Below are 16843 nucleotides of genomic sequence, written 5' to 3'. Positions count from 1 at the left end.
TTGGCGCGGAGCGCTATGTCCGGATCGCTAGCAAGAGTGATGATTCCGTTGGGTCCGGGCATTTTGAGCTTCATGTACCCGTAATGGGGTATAGCTTGAAAAATTGTGAATGCCTCTCGCCCTAACAGAGCGTGGTATCCGCTGCTGAATGGGGCCACTTGAAATGTGACCTCCTCGGATCTGTAATTATCCGGCATGCCGAACACCACATCCAGTGTGTGTTTTCCTGTACAACACGCTTCCCGACTGGGGATTATTCCTCTAAAGGTTGTGTTGCTTCGCTCAATGCGGCTCCAGTCTATTTCCATTTTTCATAGGGTTTCCTCATAGATGAGGTTCAATCCGCTGCCACCATCTATGAGTACCTTGGTAAGTCAAAAGTCGTCCACTATCGGACCGAGGACCAGTGCGGCTGGTGCTCGGGCTGTCCGGAATTTAGGTTCGTCACTGGCATTAAAGGTAATAGCCGTGTCACTCCATGGGTTTACTGTCGCTACCTGGTAGACTTCGGTAAGGCTGCGGAGCATTCGTTTCCTTGCATTGTTTGATGCGAAAGTCTCGAAGACTGTTGAAACCGTACTGGCATTCCTGGGGTGGTGCTCTGCGGATTCTGGAGTTAGAAGCTCCTCGCCACTTCTAGCCACCTGCCGGAGTATCCAACATGCTCTAAGGCTATGAGTTAGTGTGGCGCCCTCTGTACTATGAATTTTACAGGGTCCATTGAGCCATCCCTCCAGTACGGTTCCATACCCTATAGAGGGTTTTTGTTTTTTGTTGTTTGGCCCAGGTGCCTGGCAATAATGCGCCCTTTTGTTTCGGACTGGGATCGTATTCAGGGTCGGATTGTCCCAGAATTTTGTTTCGGTTTTCCGAACGCTTTCTGTCGCACAGTACTTTCGTACTATGGATGCCAAGTCGGTGAAGCGTGTAATTTCATGGCGACTTATGGCGTTGAGGATTCCGATGTCCGTGCAATTGTTGCAGAAGAATGAAATTGCATCCCCCTCGCGGCAGTCCTTTATCCTATTCATAACTAGGAGGAATCTGGCCCAGTAATGGTGTACTGTTTCTTTGGGCTCTTGCCGAATTTGGGATAGATCCCTTATATTTGGCTGGGCGGGTGGATTTAAATCTGGAACCTCGCCCGATCTAAGGCTCAGGGGCCAAGAAATTTCCGAACTCGGAAGTTTGGGTTCTTGGGTGTTGTCCAATGAATCAGGCCCGCTGCCTGACTTTAGGTTCAGGGCTTGAGTGACGTCCTCCCCTCCGCGGATGTCCGGCTTGGAGGGATCAGGAATCCGGACACATCTGGTCCTTAGGATGGGTGAAGATTCACCGCATTGTTCCTCCACCACTTTGATGTGGTGGGTGACCTGGGGAGAGTCAATCTCTCTCAGATCAGGTTTAAGCCCAATCTGATCGTAGTCTGTAGCGACTCCCAGGGCGGGATGCGATCCAAGAGCTCGTTTAAGGAAGAGAGCTCCATCGGATCTAACTGCTCGGCAAGTTCCGAGTTGATGTGGAGATTGCTTTCGATGACCCGAGAAGTCATCGTCGGCGCGGCGGCCGAACAGGCGGTCATTAAAAAACTGCCTAGCCGGAGAGTTTGGCCGACAGCCAAAGCTCCTTTAGCAACAGCGTCGTCTTTAAAGACGGGGTGCGGCATCCTTCCTGACGGTGACGACACAGAGGAACTATCAATGAAAGCACCAATGTCGGTGTCAAAACCGGCGAATCTCGGGTAGGGGGTCCCGAACTGTGCGTCTAGGCGGATGGTAACAGGAGACAAGGGACACGATGTTTTTACCCAGGTTCGGGCCCTCTCGATGGAGGTAAAACCATACTCCTGCTTGATTAATATTGATGATATGGGTAGTACAAGAGTTGATCTACCACGAGATCAGAGAGGCTAAACCCTAGAAGCTAGCCTATGGTATGATTGTTGTTCGTCCTACGGACTAAAACTCTCCGGTTTATATAGACACCGGAGAGGGCTAGGGTTACACAGAGTCGGTTACAATGGGAGGAGATCTTCATATTGCATCGCCAAGCTTGCCTTCCATGCCAAGGAAAGTCCTATCCGGACACGGGACGGACTCTTCAATCTTGTATCTTCATAGTCCGGGAGTCCGGCCAAAGGTCATAGTTCGGTCATCCGGACACCCCCTAATCCGGGACTCCCTCAACGGCCATATAGCTTGCATTGCCACATTCATCCATCTCAGGTTGGGCAGCCCAAGGCCTCCTGCCCATTTCGGGGCACACACAGCATCCCATGCGACCACACAGTTTCCACCGTTTGCTTCCGCTTTCCGACACCACAAAAACCCTCGACACACCTTATTCATGGTTGTGACTGTTTTGATCGGAAGATCCAATGCCATCATCGCATGTATGGGCATCGCACATAGAACAGAATGCACCAATGTAAGCCTACCACTTTTAGGCATAAGGGAAGCCTTCCACTTCGGCAATTGATTCGCCATCCGATTCACAAGATACTATACTTGCGTCACTGATTGCTTTCTTATGGACAAAGGCGGCTCAAGATAACGCACCGGAAACGATCCCACCGGGAAACCAAGTTCCTCACTCGCCATAACTATCTATTGCTCCGAACACCGTATCGGTAACGCAACCGATTTTCTCATGTTTATGCGTAAGCCCGACGCCTCACCAAAAAGATCAAAGATGCATTTGCAAATAGCAAGATCCATCGGCTCTGGCTTGGTAAACAAGACTACATCATCCGCGAAAAACGAGAGCCTTTTCTTCATTCCTGTTGTCGCCAATGGCCGCAAAAGACCTCTGTCAGCGGCCCATTCGAACAACCTTTGTACTGGTTCCATATTGAGGATGAAGAGCATCGGTGAAATGGATCTCCTTGCCGTAGGCCCTTGCAGTTGTATATTGTGGCTCCCGTGTCTCCATTTAACATTATCCTTTTGGTGGAAGTAGCTAGGATTCCACACACCCATGACCTCCATCTTGGACCAAAACCAAGCTGCTCCAAAACTTCCAAGAGGAACGGCCATTGAACGGAGTCAAACGCTTTAGAGATGTCAAGCTTCAAGAGGACAGCGGGGCTCTTCAGAGCATGCAAGCGACGAGCCATGCTCTGGACCAACATGAAGTTGTCATGTAATGATCTCCCTTTAACAAATGCACTTTGATGATTTCCAACCAGGTTCGGCAGCTCCACCACAAGCCTAGAGGCAAGTACCTTCTCGAAAATCTTAACAACCCCATGCACAAGATTTATTGGCCGAAAGACCCCCACATCCAATGCCCCATCCTTCTTGGGTAGGAGGGAAACTAGGGATTTGTTGATTGTCGCCATACCTCTCACATCTCCATTATAGAAACATGTCATAGCTGCCATGAAGTCCTCCCGAATGATATGCCAACACGTGGCATAAAAGCGCCCCGTGAACCCGTCCGCCCCTGGTGCTTTATCCTGAGACATGGACTTGATCATCTTCTCTACTTCATCCACGGTAAATGGCACCTCAAGATGCGCCAGGTCAAGATGCGGCAACCCAAGTGCCGCAAGGTTGAGTGCGTGCGTTCCTGCCTAACACTTCTCTCCTTTGGGTTCAAGCTTATTAGGGTGAAGCCTTTTGACATAAGTGTGGCATCCCCAAACTTTTAAGAAACAACGGTTTAGTTTTCTTGCCAAACCACAGTTCATACGGTGTCATCTCAACAAATTTAGATGGTGCCCTATTTAACATGAATGCGACTGTCTCTAATGCACAACCCCAAAACGATAGTGGCAAATCGGTAAGAGACATCATAGAACACACCATATCTAATAAAGTACGGTTACGATGTTCAGACACACCATTACGCTATGGTGTTCCATGTGGCGTGAGTTGTGAAACTATTCCACATTGTTTTGAATGAAGGCCAAACTCGTAACTCAAATATTCGCCTCCGCGATTAGATCATAGAAACTTTATTTTCTTGTTACGATGAGTCTCCACTTCACTCTGAATTTTTTTGAACTTTTCAAACGTTTTAGACTTGTGTTTCATCAAGTAGATATACCCATACCTACTCAAATCATCTGTGAAGGTAAGAAAATAATGATACCCACCGCATGCCTCAATACTCATCGGACCGCATACATCAGTATGTATTATTTCCAATAAGTCATTAGCTCGCTCCATTTTTTTGGAGAATTGAGTTTTAGTCATCTTACCCATGATGCGTGGTTCGCAAGTATCAAATGATTCATAATCAAGTAATTCAAAAATTCCATTCGCATGGAGTTTCTTCATTCGCTTTACGCCAATATGACCTAAACGGTACTGTCACAAGTATGTTGCACTATCATTATCAACTTTGCATCTTTTGGCATCAATATTATGAATATGTGTATCACCATGATCGAGATTCAACAAGCCATTCACATTGGGTGTATGACCATAGAAGGTTTTATTCATGTAAGCAGAACAACAATTATTCACTGACTTAAATGAATAACCGTATTGCAATAAACATGATCTAATAATGTTCATGGTCAACGCAAACACCAAATGACATTTATTTAGGCTCAACACTAACCCCGAAGGTAGAGGGAGCGTGTGATGGTGATCATATCTGTCCTGGAATTATCACGTCAGATGTCCTAGTGGAAGGACTTAGTCGTGGAGCCATCGCGACCGGTTAGCTTAGAGGGGTTAAACCGGACAAAGGACACGAGAGTTTTATACTAGTTCGGCCCCTGACGATGAAGGTAAAAGCCTACGTCTAGTTGTGATGGAATTATTAGGGTTTCGATGACCAGGGAGCAAATACGCTCGGCCCGAGTCTCGAGTTGTTGTTTCTTGTCCCTGAACCGCCGCCGGGTTGTTCCTTTATATACACAGGTTGACGCCCGGCCGGTTTACAAAGTCCCGAGACCGGCTTATACAAGTGTTCGGCTCGGTCTCTGCCTTTCCCTAACTTACAATATAAGTTATACAACTATGGTGGTTTACAACTATGGGCCCTAATCCGCCTTTGGGCTCTGGGCCTCTAAGCTTTATCAGTAAAGTGCCATCTTCTTTGTCTTCATGGGTCTCAACATAGATGAGTGTGAACCGGCCCTTCCTGGGCGGTTTATACTCAGTAGTTATATCCTCAACATTAGGCCCCAGATTGATTTGAACCTGTTCATGTCAATCTTCAATACTTAGAAAAATTCCGTGAACATCTTCTTACAATCCTCGTAAACCGCCTTGATGTCTTCTCTTCTGTAAACTTGGGTAAACCGCTATGACGTCATCTTCTGAAATTGCAGTAAATCGTCATGACGTCATCTCTGTATAAAAAGGTTATAAAGATTCCCTTCATTAATTAACTTCCAAAGATCGAGGCGACAGTTGCGCCCCATTTTACCGCTTTGGGCTCCTCGATTCTTGCGCTTGCCTACTTTATCCATTCATCTTATAAATAGGCTCAGGGGTCCTTCACTTGTCCCCTTCCGCACTTATTCTTCTTCCTTTCAACACTCAAGCCCGACAGCTCCGCCGCTGCCGTCGACCTTGAAGCTCTGCGTCATCCCTGGCCGCTGCATTAACCTGAATGCACCAGAGATCCGCGGTTCTCCTCCGCTACTCCTGTGAATCCGGTAAGCTTTCTTCCTTTCAACCCTAGATCTCCATTAGGGCTTCGTGTTCATCCGTGTTCCTCAGTGTTCATTGGTGCTCACTATTTTTTCTTACTGCCCCTTGTATCGTGATGATCTTAATATCTTTCTTGTGCGGCCAAAACTATAGTTTACTTTTCCTCATCATAGCGTCCTTTTGAATACAAACAGATCTCATCTGAATCCTTTCTGTTCCACTGTCGCCATTTTAGGGCTCAGAAAATTTTCTTTTACTGAACTGCGGTAGATCCAAAATTATAGTACCATCTCGTGAAACCTGTTTCTTCAACACTTAGTATATTTCAGATCTGCTTCTTCCATTATAGTCGGTTTAACCTTTAGAATCTTGATAATCCGCCAGGTACCATTATCCCTCACTTAAGCCGCCAATATTACCTGAACATGAGTATTCGGTTTAACATGTATATATTCTTCGATGAAATCCCCCGGTTTGATACCGGTTTATGTATATCAATCTTGAACCGTAAACCATCATGTGAACTTCCTTTACAGTTTGTCAGCAAAAAAAATGGCCAAACAAATTTCTTCTTGCAATTGGGTTCCTTCCCGGATCAAAGAAGAACAACTTACTGGGTATGTTCTAACTGGCGCTTTAGCCAAGAAGGAGGTCATTCATTGGCGAGTCCCTGATCCCGAGTGTCCTCCTGAACCTCAAGATGGAGAATTGGTTGTGTTCATGCAGCATCTGGACCGAGGTTTTAATCCTCCCGGATCAAAGTTTTTCCGGGATGTACTTTCTAGTTTCCAGCTCCACCCTCAAGATATTGGGCCAAACTCTGTGTCCAATATTTGCAACTTCCAAGTGTTCTGTGAAGTATATGTGCAAGAAGAACCGTCCGTTGACCTTTTCAGAGACCTCTTCCACTTGAACCGCCGTACAAAATTCACTGACGGCCCCAATACCGAGCTTGGCGGGGTGTCAATTCAGAAAAGAAAAGAGGTCGATTTCCCTCATGCCAAACATCACAACCACCCCAAAGATTGGAATCAGACGTGGTTCTATTGCCAGAACACTACTCCTGCTGATGAAAATCCTCTGCCGAGTTACCGTGCTCACCGTCTTAGTAATGGACATCCGCTGCCACAACGTTTGACTGCTAAAGAATGACAAGCATTTGCACCACAGCTTGCCAAGCTCCGGGCTCTTATGGCTAACGGCTTGACTGGGATTGACCTTGTTCGTTGTTGGGTTTCCTGGAGTATCATGCCTTTAAGCCGTCGGTCTGGTTTAATGTATGAATATATTGGGGATGTCAAAGATCCTCTGCGGCACATTGACATACAGTTAACTGAAGGTGAGGTCACTGATTCTATTAAAAAGATGTTGGATGAACCGGTAACTGAATGCAGCAAGACCGGGTTGCATCCCTTTTATGCTGCCAACAAACCGCCAATAGTAAGATTTTGCCGTCTCGACACATCATCAACTCACCCTTAACTAGTCTCCATTTATTCTGCAACTCCTGTTTTGAGTTAAAAATATGAGCAACCGAACCAGTATCAAATACCCAGGCGCTACTACGAGCACTAGTAAGGAACACATCAATAACATGTATATCAAATATACCTTTGTTCACTTTGCCATCCTTCTTATCCGCCAAATATTTGGGGCAGTTCCGCTAACAGTGACCATTTCCTTTGTAGTAGAAGCACTCAGTCTCAGGCTTGGGTCCAACTTTGGGCTTCTTCATGGGAGCGGCAACTTGCTTGCCATTCTTCTTGAAGTTCCCTTTCTTTCCCTTGCTTTTTTTCTTGAAACTAGTGGTCTTATTAACCATCAACACTTGATGCTATTTCTTGATTTCTACCTCCGCCAATTTCAGTGTCGCAAAGAGCTCAGGAATCGTTTTCGTCATCCCTTGCATATTATAGTTTATCACGAAGCTCTAGTAACTTGGTGATAGTGACTGGAGAAATCTGTCAATCACTTTCTTATCTCGAAGATTAACTCCCACTTGATTCAAGCGATTGTACTACCCAGACATTCTGAGCACATGCTCACTGGTTGAGCTATTCTCCTCCATCTTGTAGGCAAAGTACTTGTCAGAGGTCTATACCTCTCAACGCGGGCATGGGTCTGAAATACCAATTTCATCTCTTGGAACATCTCATATCCTCCATGGCATTCAAAACGTCTTTGGAGCCCCGATTCTAAGCCGTAAAGCATGGTGCACTAAACTATCGAGTAGTCATCAGATGGAGCTTGCCAGACATTCATAACGTCCGCATTAGCTCCTACAGCAGGTCTATCACCTAGCGGTGCATCAAGGACATAATTCTCTGTGCAGTAATGAGGATAATACTCAGATCACAGACCCAGTCTGCATTATTGCTACCAACATCTTTCAACTTAGTTTTCTCTAGGAATGTATCAAAAAAACAGGGGAGCTACATCGCGAGCTATTGATCTACAACATAATTTGCAAAGACATTTTGACTATGTTCATGATAAATTTTAGTTCAAATAATCAAATTACTAATGAACTCCCACTTAAATTAACATCCCTCAAGTTATCTAAGTGATATATGATCCAAATCAACTAACCCATGTCCGATCATCACGTGATATGGGGTAGTCATCAATAGTGAACATCTCTATATTGATCATATCTACTATATGACTCATGTTCGACCTTTCGGTCTCAAGTATTCCGAGACCATGTCTGTACATGCTAGGCTCGTCAAGTTTAACCCAAGTATTCCACGTGTGTAAATCTGGCTTACACCCGTTGTATGTGAACGTAGAGTCTATCACACCCGATCATCACAAGGTGCTTCGAAACGATGAACTTTCGCAATGCTACATACTTGGGGAGAACACTGTCATCTTACTTAATGCGTTACTCTGTTCTTCATGAACTTAATACTTTAGATGCAGGCAAGAGTCGGTCGATGTGTGGAGTAATAATAGTAGATGCAGAATCATTTCGGTCTACTTGACACAGACGTGATGCCTATATTTCATAATCATTGCCTTAGATATCGTCATAACTTTACGCTTTTCTATCAATTGCTCGGCAGTAATTTGTTCACCCACCGTATTATTTGCTATCAAGAGAGAAGCCACTAGTGAAACCTATGGCCCCCGGGTCTATTTTCCATCATATAAGTTTCCGATCTACTATTTTCCATCATATAAGTTTCTGATCTACTATTTTGCAATCTTTTACTTTTCGATCTATAAACCAAAAATACCAAAAAATATCTACTTTACTTTTTGTTTAGTTTCATCTATCTTTATTAGATCTCACTTTTGTAAGTAACCGTGAAGGGATTGACAACCCCTTTATTGCGTTGGGTGCAAGTTGTTTGATTGTTTGTGCAGGTATTAGGTGATTTGTGTGTTGTCTCCTACTAGATTGATACCTTGGTTCTCTAACTGAGGGAAATACTTATCTCTACTTTGCTGCATCACACTTTCCTCTTCAAGGGAAAACCAATGCAAGATCAAAAAGTAGCACCCTTCACCTCGCAGAGACTGCCGTCTGTCTGTCTGAAGTTCCTTATGTCACCTCCGACCGCTCCACTGCCTGCCCTATTATAGAGGAGGAGCTCGCTGGCGAGAGGAGCATGAGAGTTGGCGCCACCGCTGCTAGGGACTTACAGGCACGCGGGGTGGACGCCGGTGAACGAGGCCACACGTGAGACCGTGGCGCACCACGTGGAACATCGATCTCCTCCTTGCCGTTGTTGACCTCCCTACTACGCCAACTCCTTCGGCCCTATCTCTTGCGCAACAGTCTACTCCATCCATCAGTAACTACAAGATAGCCACCATGGCATCTCTCTCCCTCTCAATCCCTTCTTTGTGTTATTTGTCTTTTAGATTAATATGGATGAGTTATATTCTATTGTGGATAACGGAATATAGCTTTTGGAGTGCATAGAATAATTAGGTTTCACTTGGTTAGGTAACATTTGTGATTATTTGAACACTATTACGGCTTATTTTCAACCCTTCTACTTCCCTGTTTATCTTCCTTTTGTTGAGGATTGCAGCTAAACGTGCTCCCTTTTACCACAAGGGAAAGGATCATTACTTTTGTTAGAGTGCATTTTTTCAATTATATTGCAATATAACTTTCAGTGGTTCTCCTGCATAATTGCATCTGTTGTAGTCTCAAAGTAGCTCATTCCCTGAAGGATGGCATTATAAAGTCATATAAATATAGCAAGGAATTGGTATATTATTTGTAGAACAACACAACTTTGACCTCCTTTTTTTGCAGTAAACAAATCCAGACACATCAATTGCCAATGTTCGGATTTGTGAAGTTTGTGAAGACGGTGTTCTTGGAGAATTGATGTCGATTTTTTTGCAATATCATCTACTTTCACACTTGTTTATTAGCCTAGAGAATCCATTGTATGTGCTGCATTGCCAATTTACCCTTTGTTTGATGATAACAGTATGTCTCACATAGCATACATCTAAGACTCTAGATCCATTTTTAAAACATGGTGGTTTGAAGCACCAATCATTGTACTATTTTTTGTGTAGTATGTTTTTTTGAAGAATCATACATACTTTGAGATGAGTCGGGGGTAAGGTTGGATATCACTTGGAAGTTAGAGGAGGTGTGGCATGTGTTCATGCAGATTGCTCAAAAGAACTTTGCTCTATAGTTTGACATGTTAAGGTAACATGTTGAATCGTTGTTGTGCATGCACATTCGGTTAGTACCTAAGTTGATGATCATATTGTTAAGCGTTGAACTTTCAACCAAAGATGATTATGGTTAACAAATGGATTATATTAACGCTTGTTTTTTGTCCATGTACTATTTGACAACAATAATAAGTTTTGACTTCTCATTTATATATTTTCAAGTGTGTATGACAAAATTGAAGTTTAGATTATTTTTGGGCATGGAATTTCCATGCTCGGTAAATGAAATTGACATGCTCGCTAAATGAAATTGCCATCCTCGCGACAACATAATTTGTCATAAAAAGGATTTACCATGCTTAGAAATCTGACATCAAATTTTTAATATTTTTGTTTTTTAATAAAGACTCAAAATATATATCATGTGCATTGGTTAAGACATGCATTACACATGAATAGTTACTAGTTTATCTAAACATTTCGGTAATTTGCCATCTCCAGTTAACTCACACTATACGGCAGATGCAAGGAAAAGTGCCTAATGATTTTATAACTTGAGACGGAGTATCAAACAAGTTATAAGACCTATAGATATATTGAATTTAGATGTTGGTATAGTATGCAAGTTAGCTACAAATTAAAATACCTATGGCGGAGAGTGCTGTGAAAATCAAAACTAAGCCTCAAAATTGCATGCCATTTTTGCATGATATTTGAAAGTGCATGTCGTGTTCATCCTTATTGAGTTTTGGCAATTAATGACAAAGCAATTAGGAGTACTAGCATTTTATCAAATTTGTCATGGGCGATTCATCCAAATAACCCAATGACCAACCAATAGCCGCATAGAGGTTCTCTTGTCCAACAAAGGCCCTTCTGGCTCGTGAGTTTACCACAGTTATTAAGGTTAAACTGGACCAACACATTGGGTGTTTAATGACTGCATCATAAGTACCCAAGACTTGATTCCAGTTACCGTACTAATCTTACTGTCACCAACGTTCGACAATAGCCTTCCACTCGTCTTTGCCCTTTACCTCTCTATGTTCCGATGTTTGGCATCTTGGGTACCTATGATCCCTAGGATCGAGTAGAGAAAAGAGACAAAATCATTGCACAACACATAGTGATAAGTTGTCTCAAAGTAAACCAACAATACCTCTATGCATGTACATGAGGTTGCGAGGCTACACCCTTAGACCGAGGGGACTACTCACACATCGTGAATAAATCACAAACAAACGACATTGTAGACAAATATATCTTAAGACGAATGATTAAAAGTCTTACAATGTGACTGATTGCGATGTACTCTCGATTACAAGTAATGTGGCTAATGTAGATGGAGATGATGATGTCTATGGAGATGGCGGCGACTGTGCATGGAAATGGTGAAGGCGGGTGAAGGATTTTCTTCTCCTTATATAGGGCATACAGACGGAATAGGCTTGTGGGAAGCCTATGATGCGAATGTAGCCTGAGCCTCTTTGTTGGGAAACATAGTAGAAAAAAATACATGCCTACGAATAATCCCAGGAACAATACGAAGAAGCAGGTAAGATTGGATATAGATTAGATTGCTTACCAATGTAACATACCGGAGAGGGGAGTTGGTGAAGCGAGTTGATACACATTCCCCGCAGGTAGGTTATGCCTCCCACTCTTGAGAATTTCTTCCCATGAGATGATACGTAGATCGAACATCGAATATACGGTGCCTCTGTAGGTATCCACTGCTATAGTGAGCTGCGTTGGGTTTCCTTGAAGAGGAGAGGATGATGTAGTATAGTAGAGATAATTATTTCACCCAATTAAAAACCAAGGTTATCAATCCAGTAGGAGAATCACGCAACATGTCGTTAGCAGTACCTACACACAAAATAAATAATACTTGCACCCAACAGAAACAAGGGGTTGTCAATCCCTTGGAGGTTACTTGCAAGGATCAAATCTTGCAGTGATAGATAAATAAATAAAAACACAAAATAAAATAAAGTAAATAAAATTGTAGCAAGGTATTTTTGGATTATAATATATGATTAAAATAGACCCGGGGCCATAGTTTTCACTAGAGGCTTCTCTCTTGAACATACCATACAGTGGGTAAACAAATTACTGTTGGGCAATTGATAGAAAAGCGAATAATCATGATGATATCCAAGGTAATGATAATGTATATAAGCATCACATCCGAGACAAGTAGACCGACTCCTGCCTGTATCTACTACTATTACTCCACACATCGACTGCTATCCAGCATGCATCTAGAGTATTAAGTTCATAAAGAACATAGTAACGCCTTAAGCAAGATGACATGCATGATGTGGACAAAGTAAATCCAATCAATATGAATAAACCACATATTTTTATCCTTAATGGCAACAATACAAGTACGTGTCATGTCCCCTTTTGTCATTGGGATTGAGCAATGCAAGATCAAACCCATCACAAAGCACCTCTCCCATTGTAAGATAAATCAATCTAGTCGGCCAAACCAAATGGATAGACCGGATAGAAATACAATACAATCATGCATAAAAGAATTCAGAGAAGACTCAAATAATATTCATGGATAATTTGATCATAAACCCACAATTCATCAGATCCAAACAAACACACCGCAAAAAAAAGGATTACATCGAATAGATCTCCAAGAACATCGAGGAGAACATTATATTGATGATCAATGAGAGAGAAGAAGCCATCTAGCTACTAACTATGGACCCATAGGTCTGTGTTAACTACTCACCACATCATCGGAAGGGCAGCAAGGTTGATGCAGAGCCCCTCCGTGATTGATTCCCCCTCCGGCAGAGTGCCGGAAAAGGCCTCCAGATGGGATCTCACGAGAACGGAAACTTGCAGCGGCGGAAAAGTATTTCGGATGGCTCTCTTTTGTATTGGGAATACGTGGGAATTTATAGAGGCGAAATTAGGTCAAGAGGTGCCACGAGGGGCCCACAAGCCTGGGGGCTCCCCCTGGGGCACGCCTTCCGAGTTTGTCGCTCCCTCGTGGCTCATCAAGTCTTCTCCCGAACCTTCTAGGGTCCCTTCTAGTCCAAAAAAATTAATCCAAAGCTTTTTCTCCGTTTGGACTCTGTTTGATATTGATTCCCTGAAAAGCAAAAAACATCAACTGGCACTGGGCTCTAGGTTAATAGGTTAGTCCCCAAAAATAATATATAATTGCATAACAAACATCCAGGATTGATACTATAATAGCATGGACAATCAAAAATTATAGATACGTTGGAGACGTGTCATATACACATAGGGAATTGTCAATCTGATAGGGCTACGCTGATACGTCCATTTTGCATCATGTTTTCCTACTGTTATTTAGTGTGTTTTGGATTGTTATTTCACTTTATGATATAGTTCTTATGCCTTTTCTCTCTTATTTTGCAAGTTTCACATGAAGCAGAAGGTTTTGGGACGAAGCACTGCCGTCTCAAGGTGGAACCTTGGCAGGAGCTCTTTTGCTTTCCATCGGAGCAATTTCGCCGGGGAAACTTCCCTCCGGAGGGGGAAATCAAAACCATCGTCATCACGAATGATACTCTCATTGTGAGAGGACCAATCATCATCAACATCTTCACCAACACCATCTCATCTCAAACCCTAGTTCATCTCTTGTATTCAATCTTTGTCTCAAAACCTCAGATTGGTACATGTGGGTTGCTAGTAGTGTTGATTACATCTTGTAGTTGATGCCAGTTGGTTTATTTGGTGGAAGATTATATATTCATATCCTTAATGATATTCAATACCCCTCTGATCTGGAACATGAATATGATTTGTGAGTAGTTACTTTTGTTCTTGAGGACATGGGCGAAGTCCAGTTATAAGTAATCATGTGAATTTGGTATTCATTCGATATTTTGATGATATGTATGTTGTTGCTTCCTTTAGTGGTATCATGTGAACGTCGACTACATGACACTTCACCATACTTGGGCCTAAGGGAAGGTACTGTGGAGTAATAAGTAGATGATGGGTTGCTAGAGTGACAGAATCTTAAACCCTAGTTTATGCGATATTCCGTAAGGGGCTGATTTGGATCCAAATATTTCATGCTATGGTTAGATTTATCTTAATTCTTCTTTCATAGTTGCGGATGCTTACGAGAGGGGGTAATCACAAGTGGGAGGCTTGTTCAAGTAAGAACAACACCCAAGCACCGTTCCACCCACATATCAAATTATCAAAGTAGCGAACATGAATCAAACAAACATGATGAAATTAACTAGATGAATTCCCATGTGTCCTCAAGAATGCTTTGCTTAATATAAGAGAATGTTCCGGCCGGTCCTTTCCTATAAAAAGTATTGGGTTATGATATGTCTCCAACGTATCTATAATTTTTTATTATTCCATGTTATTACAATATCAGTTTGGATGTTTTATATACATTTACAAGCAACTTTATATCATTTTTTGGGACTAACCTACTAACTTAGTGCCCAGTGCCAGTTGCTGTTTTTTGTTTGCTTTTGACGTTGCAGAATATTAGTACCAAACAGAGCCCAAATGCCACGAAACTTTTTGGAGATTTTTGATACATCTCCAACGTATCTATAATTTTATTGTTCCATGCTATTATATTATCCATCTTGGATGTTTATATGCATTATTATGCTATTTTATATCTTTTTGGGGACTAACTTATTAACCTAGTGCCAAGTGCCAGTTGCTGTTTTTCCTTGTTTTTGTCTTTACAAAAAATCAATACCAAATGGAGTCCAAATGGAATGAAACTTTTTGAGGATTTTTCTTGGACCAGAAGACACCTAGGAACCTTTGGGAGGAGGCCAGAAGGGCCACGGATGGGCCACAAGCTCACAGGGCATGCCCTAGGAAGGGGGGCGCCCCCCAAGGTTGTGAGACCACCGTGGCACTGATACGTCCATTTTGCATCATGCTTTTATATCGATATTTATTGCATTATGGGCTGTTATTACACGTTATGTCACAATACTTATGGCTATTCTCTCTTATTTTACAAGGTTTATCATGAAGAGGGAGAATGCCGGCATCTGGGATTCTGGACTGGAAAAGGAGCAAATATTGGAAACCTATTCTGCGCAGCTCCAAAAGTCCTGAAACTCCACAGAAGTCATTTTTGGAATTAATGAGAATTATTGAGGGAAAGAAGTACCAGAGGGGTCCCACAGCCTGGCCATGAGGGTGGGGGGCGCGCCCCCCTACTTCGTGGGACCCCTGGTGGCCCTCCGGTGCCCATCTTCTGCTATATGAAGTCTCCTACCCTGGAAAAAATCATAAGCAAGCTTACGGGATGAAACTCCGCCGCCACGAGGCGGAACCTTGGCGGAACCAATCTAGGGCTCCGGCGGAGCTATTCTGCCGGGGAAACTCCCCCCCCCGGGAGGTGGAAATCATCACCATCGTCATCACCAACGATCCTCTCATCGGGAGGGGGTCAATCTCCATCAACATCTTCACCAGCACCATCTCCTCTCAAATCCTAGTTCATCTCTTCTTTCCAATCTTTGTACCAAAATCTCAGATGGTACCTATGGGTTGCTAGTAGTGTTGATTACTCCTTGTAGTTGATGCTAGTTGGTTTATTTGGTGGAAGATCATATGTGCAGATCCTTAATGCATATTAATACACCTCTGATTATGAACATGAATATGCTTTGTGAGTAGTTATGTTTGTTCCTGAGGACATGGGTGAAGTCTTGCTATTAGTAGTCATGTGAATTTGGTATTCATTCGATATTTTGATGAGATGTATGTTGTCTCTCCTCTAGTGGTGTTATGTGAACGTCGACTACATGACACTTCACCATTATTTGGGCCTAGAGGAAGGCATTGGGAAGTAATAAGTAGATGATGGGTTGCTAGAGTGACAGAAGCTTAAACCCTAGTTTATGCGTTGCTTCGTAAGGGGCTGTTTTGGATCCACTAGTTTCATGTTGTGGTTAGGTTTACCTTAATACTTCTTGTGTAGTTGCGGATGCTTGCAATAGGGGTTAATCATAAGTGGGATGCTTGTCCAAGAAAGGGCAGTACCCAAGCACCGGTCCACCCACATATCAAATTATCAAAGTAACGAACGCGAATCATATGAGCGTGATGAAAACTAGCTTGATGATAATTCCCACGTGTCCTCGGGAGCGCTTTTCTCATTATAAGAAATTGTCCAGGCTTTTCCTTTGCTACTAAAAGGATTGGCCATCTTGCTGCACCTTATTTACTTTCATTGCTTGTTACCCGTTACAAATTATCCTATCACAAAACTATATGTTACCTACAATTTTAGTGCTTGTAGATAATACCTTACTGAAAACCGCTTATCATTTCCTTCCGCTCCTTGTTGGGTTCGACGCTCTTACTTATCGAAAGGACTACGATAGATCCCCTATACTTGTGGGTCATCAGACACCTCTAACCCTAATCTTTGCTCTATAAATACCCAAATATTCCCTGTACCAGAGGGCAGACCAGAAATACTTTTCCATCGCCACAAGCTTCTTTTCTCGTGAGATCCCATCTAGGGGCCTTTTCCGGCACTCCGTCGGAGGGGGATTCGATCACGGAGGACTTCTACATCA

The sequence above is a fragment of the Triticum dicoccoides genome, chromosome 5B (assembly GCF_002162155.2).
Source record: "Triticum dicoccoides isolate Atlit2015 ecotype Zavitan chromosome 5B, WEW_v2.0, whole genome shotgun sequence".
In the NCBI taxonomy this organism is placed as follows: Eukaryota; Viridiplantae; Streptophyta; class Magnoliopsida; order Poales; family Poaceae; genus Triticum; species Triticum dicoccoides.
The sequence above is the reverse complement of the archived record's forward strand: the minus strand, read 5'-3'. Positions refer to the sequence as shown.